Genomic DNA, 6,000 nt, shown 5'->3' with positions numbered 1-6,000 from the left:
TCCCTTCCCTTCCCTTCCCTTCCCTTCCCTTCCCTTCCCTTTTTTCTTTTCCCAAAGCTCTGTTTTGTCTTCCATTTGCCAAGCAAAAAGTATTGCTTACTTTGGAAGCATTTGGAAACCTCTGAGTGAATAAAACAAAATAATTTGGTAGCATTATAGCATAATAGAAACTTTACCCAACAATGTTCAGGCATAACTGGAGAATTGAATCTGAGCATGCTATGAAACCATTTAAGGGAAAAAAATGCATTTGTAAATGCATATCACTTTACTTGTGTAATTTGTCATTAGGAAGAAAAAAACAAATATGTAGGTCAGCAGTGAAAGTTTAATTTTACAGGAAGTCCTTTCCTGTACTTCTACCAATTAATAGAACAGAAAATTGCAGATCTTACAATCTCTTTTGGTATTTTTCTTGGCAGGGATGAAAAATTATCCACTCCACTGCACTAAAAGTCTTGCAGTTGCTGAGATCATATGGCATTTATTTCTTTCTGTTTGACCTCATGGGAACCCTGTTACATATGATTCTGGTACACAAGGTTTTCCTAGAGAAACATAGTAAAGGGAAGAACAAGATCAGCTATCCAATCCCTGGGAAATTTTACAACTCTTTTATGAAGGACAAGCTCAGCATTACGGAGAATTAATTGATTTTGCACCTTATTTCTTAAAAAAACTTCCATGACATGGGTTTGGATAGCTTAAGTAGAGACTCTAATTTTCCTTCTTTCCTTGCTTCCATCCTTAATATCTCTTAGCACCTCAAACCAAGGGATTTTTCCCTCATTTATCTTTAAGGTCAGGCTAACTTTCCCAGTGAGACATGACCCATTCTGACTCATACAATGTAACTCACATTTCTATGGAGAATTTTGTGCAGCCATATGAACCTGTTAATTTAGGACAGCTCATTGCTCCACTGATGGGGGAAAAAAAGTAGCTATGCATGATGTTAGCATTTTGCTTTATTTGTTAAATTAACAATATACAAATGTAGCTTTAAAAGTGGCTTTTAAAAAAGCAGAGGAAAAAAAATCGTAAATAGTTGCACAAGTTCAACTCCTGCTATGGCACTGCTTCAGTAGTATCACATGGCACCACTTTTGTACGGAACATACCCGTCTTTTCATGCAGACCATATCTAAGCTGTCAGCCCTCCAAGATGGAATTACTGTAACTTATCCAGTTTACAGGACTTCTCACAGAAAGTGGAAAGTTAGAACTTGACATTTTTGTGCTGCCACTGAGAAAGTGTAATTCTCTGCAGCTAGGCATGAAGATGACGCATAATGCTAGCTAGCAATTTTTTTTCCAAGACAATGCATTTCCTGCAAGGGCGATCATAGGACTGGGACACTCTAGTTCAAACTTAGCCAGAGCCTGAGGCAGGCATTCAGCGCAACAGATTTTAGCCTGAATGGCTACATTTATTGCAATTGTAAATCGATTTATGTTGTGGGTGGGTGAACAAATTTAAACTGCATCTGACTGTAATATGGAATAGTTTTTTGCTTTTGCCCTTCAGATATGGAAAAAAAGGAACAATGGTGGGTCTGGAGTGAATAGCCCTCTGCTGAAGGCAGCCTCCGAGTAGTTAAACGAGTCTAATCTATTCTGCATCCCACACACAGAAATCCTTCTACATTTAATGAAGTGCTGACTGAAATAAGTTTATGCCTGCCTTCCAATTAGATACTAATAAGCTAATCTCAGGAAGTATAAAACCTTTATTATCACAGATATGGAATAGGTAACCTGAAAGCAACCCGAGTGCTCAACTTTATAATCTTGTCAAGATTTTATTTTTATTAAAAGAAAAACCTTTATTTTTAACATCCTGTCCCAACTCATTTTTTTTTAAGTCAGTGTGATTTTTCCATTGATTCCAATGGGTTTTGGATTAGGGTTTTAGATGTGCAGCTATTGCTAAAACAGGGTGCATATTCAAATGCTTTACACATTTAACAAGAAGAGGTTTATAAATAATCTTCTACAACAGCCTAACCCAGAAGACAGAACAAAAGGCAAGGAGATATCCATTCCTTTTTTTTTAGATCTCCCAGGTCATATGTCAGCAATGGGTTTCCACCTGCTCTGGTCTAGCTGCACATTCCAGCTACATTCCTGTCTCCTTGTGTAGGTAACATCTGTGCATACTCCATTTGTCCCTCTGCACATCTTTTATTAAGTATAATGGCAAGAACCATCTTTCATGTAAGCACAGTGGCATTTGTTACTCTATAAAAGTGTTACACTTGCTAACATTCTCAGTCAAAAAAAGGTAACTTCACTCCTGTTTTTTTCAGAAAGTGAGCTGAGTAATATCATGGCATGGGATACCTGTTCTCTGCTGCTTTCCTGCCTACATGTGCTATGAGAAAAGGTGGAGTCTTAAGAATGGGATATTCAAAAAGCATGATGGTAGCAAATATTCTAAGCCACCCAATGGGAAATTCTCAGGACAACAGCTTCTTTTTTATTTGTTTATCCTTTTCATAAGGCTCTCTAGTGTTGTAATTACAAAAGTAAATGCCTTGCTACGTAGTGGGACTTTCACAAATATTTTTGTAAGCTTGCAGTACTACTTCACCTCTTTCTTTTCCAAATAAAATACTCTGTCTTAAATAGAATCATAGGATCACAGTATCAACTGAGATGGAAGGAACCTTTAAAATCATCCATTTCCAAAGTCCTGTCAAGGGCAGGATTGCCACCCACTAGATCAGGCTACTCAGAACCCCACCTAACTTGGCATTTAATGGGGCATCCAGAGCTTCACTGGGTAGCCTGTGCCAGTGCCTCATTACTGTTTATGTAAATAATTTCTTCGTAAGCTCTAACCTAAATCACTCCTCTTTTAGTGTGAAATTATTCCCCCTTGTCCCATCACTATCAGCCTAAGTAAAAAGTTCATCCACCTCCCATTCATTAATTCCCTTTATGTACTGGAAGGCTGCAATGAGGTCTCCTTAGAGCCTTCTCTTCTTCAAGCTGAACAAGCCCATCCCCCTCAGCACTTCTTCATAGGATTGGTGCTCCAGCTCTCTGATTATCTTCTTTGCCCTCCTTTGGACTCGCTCCTACATTTCCAAACTTTTTCCTGCTGGGGGCCCCAGACCTAGATGCAATACTCCAGATGAAGCCTCACAATGGCAGAGTAGCAGGTGACAATCACCTCCCTTTCCCTACTGGCCACTCCTCTTTTAATGCAGCCCAGGATGCTGTTGGCCTTTGGGCTGCAAAAGCACAGTGCTGGCTTGCATCAAAATTTTCCTTCGCTAGGACTTCCAAATCCTCTGCAAGGCTCCTCTCAAGGAATTCATCTCTCAGCCTGCACTCATATCTGGGATTGCTGTGCAACACCTTGCCCTTTGCCTCATTGAGCCTGAAGTTCACATGGATGCATTTAAAAGCCATTTGAATTGCACTCCTTCCTTCTCTTGTTTCAACTGCAACACTGTCATCAGCAGACTTGCTGAGGCATTTTTTTCTCCTAGATGCACTGTATCTACTAATCTGGGGAATCATAACATACACATAGTGAGATGTGTGAGTCTTACACAAAAAATGACTAAAGAGATGACAAATCTGATCTCAGCAAAAGGTTGTTTGTGACCATGACAGTCATCTGAATAAATCTTTAAACAGTACTTAATTATTAATTAACTGTCCCAGTAATTACTATAGATTATATGTATCACCTCTTAATGAAAGTTTATTCTCCTATTCTTTTCATTAAGAAAATCTTTTTTCCCTTCACCTTGTCCACTGTGGTGGCCATTTTGTGTCCTGTTTTGGTAGATAAGATAGTTTAAAAGCTTAGAGAGCTTCACTTTATGACACACTTCTGTATGTGTTTTACACACAATTCTAAAAACAGTTATGTTTCTGTAGTTGAAAGAGAAAAAAAATCAGGATTTCCTTCTAGCAGATTTAAATAATAAATTGCCTTACTGTTTGTACATCCTTTCTCCTTTATGCTCATTACCAGGATTTTGCTATTTGAATAATGGTTTCTGTCTTCTCAAGCCCTGTTTTATTTTTATATCTGATTCTCTCATGAAGTTCTAACTGAATTGGTGACACCAGAGATTTCTACAGCAACAAGCAGATGCTTGAAACATAAACTATGATGAATTCAACAGAAGATTAAGTAAAAGGAAAACAAATGTATAAGTAAGCAAGCCTTTATTAAAGCACAACTGTGTTCAGTTTAAAAGGCAGAGAGAGGAATACAAATGCCAAATACTGTTACATTTTTTAGTATTACATTTCTCTGTAATGGTCCATACATTTTGGTTATTTATTTCAAATGTTCACAATATTTGATGTAACATTTGTGGCACTCAGACTTCGACAAAAGTTACAGGTGTTCACTAAACTTGCTCATATTTATCTAATGTAACATGATTTTCATGACTACATGCAGTAGTAAGTGAGCTTAGCAGAGGCAGCAGGCTCTCAGACCTCTGAAAAATCACACAGCATTTCACGCTGCATTTTGAAAAACTAGCTGTTGGAACCATTGGGAAGTATGGCTGTACAATTATTTGTTTTAGAATGCCATTTATGTTAAGAAATGCCATTGGCTTAATGTGTTAAGAGTCATAAAACCCATTTTTAAAAAATACTTTCAGTCTAGCACAATCTAATTCACTACCACAATAAAACATATTTATGTATCATGAAGTTTTATGCATTAATACAGAGACACAGTTTAAAGAACAGAATGACTTCAGCAGCCATCTTTGTGTCTGCTGCTGCTAGTAATTTGAGTTTGATTTGTTTAAAAAACATTGACTTGGTGGAGTGCAAAAACTCTTCAGGAGGGTTTTTTTTTTTTGTTACAATGGTAGCTATACTGTATTACTACTGTATTACTAATTTTCTTAACAATTCTGCTTTCAAAAATTGCTGTGGAGGCCATTGGAAATTAGATGTCCATCTGAATGTAAACATGCTCTAGCAATGCAGACGTGAGAAACTGCAGAAGAAGTCAGTAAAAATTAAATATTTTTCCTTTCGTATGCCAAAAAAACGTATAATAAAAAGTGAAAATGTAAAAGAAGTTACTTAGAAAATCATTTGAGTTCTAATAATGACTGTGGGAGTTTGTGCACCAGATATGAGGCTGTTAGGCATGATTCCATATGCTGTCCTCTCTTCAAGAAAGCACTTCTGAGACCTTGAGCCAAGTAGTGTGGGAACCACTGCACATAACAGCTGAGCAGAGAAAATGCATCTGCCTTTGGCTTCAAAGCAGTGATGGTAAGGCAGTGAGTCCAGTTCTGTTTTTACTGTCTTTTTATCTCAGCTGATGTCTTTCAGAATAGTGGAGCCTTTTTGCTTCCATATACACAACTGGGTACTATCTTTCAGAATTGAATCTCATAAAAATATAACATTCCTCAACTGCGAATCAAGCTTCCAGGATAGTAATTCACTATTCCTTTGTGTCCTTTTGTACTGCCAGCAGGAGTGGAACAGGATGCTAATCACAAGCTACATTCCTGTTTAAATAGTAAAACATCATCAATGGAAGGTGATAGTCTCTTTTCCCCTCGTTCGTCCTTCACAGCGTTCTGCCAGAATAAACAGGTCATTATCTTTAGGCTTCCCTCCCTCCAGAAGGAAGGCAGTGGAGGCCCTGCTAAGCAACTTGGCACAGAAGGAACGCAGAAGCGAGTTAGCAAAAGTGACAGCTGGGCTCTCCCCATCTTGCTTTCCCCCTCAGTCAGGAACGCCAACTTCTACAACTCTTAAGGATGAAAGGTGTGCCCAAAGCCTTTGTATTCAGTTCTCAAGTTCCCTTAGTGCCACATGCACAGGATTACGGTACACCTCCAGAGACAGCGACTCCACCACTTCCCTGCGCCTCACCACCCCTGAGAAGAAAGCTTCCTAATACCCAGCCTCGGGGTAGGAAGCCGAACTTCTCAGCTTCAGGAGCCTCGTTGCTGCTCCAAGCACCGCAGCTCAGGTAGGGCTCCGCGGCAC

This window comes from Centrocercus urophasianus, unplaced genomic scaffold, assembly GCF_019232065.1.
Source record: "Centrocercus urophasianus isolate 14NV4802_14NV808 unplaced genomic scaffold, USGS_Curo_1.0 seq_21, whole genome shotgun sequence".
Taxonomy (NCBI): Eukaryota; Metazoa; Chordata; class Aves; order Galliformes; family Phasianidae; genus Centrocercus; species Centrocercus urophasianus.
This window is presented reverse-complemented; position numbering follows the sequence as displayed.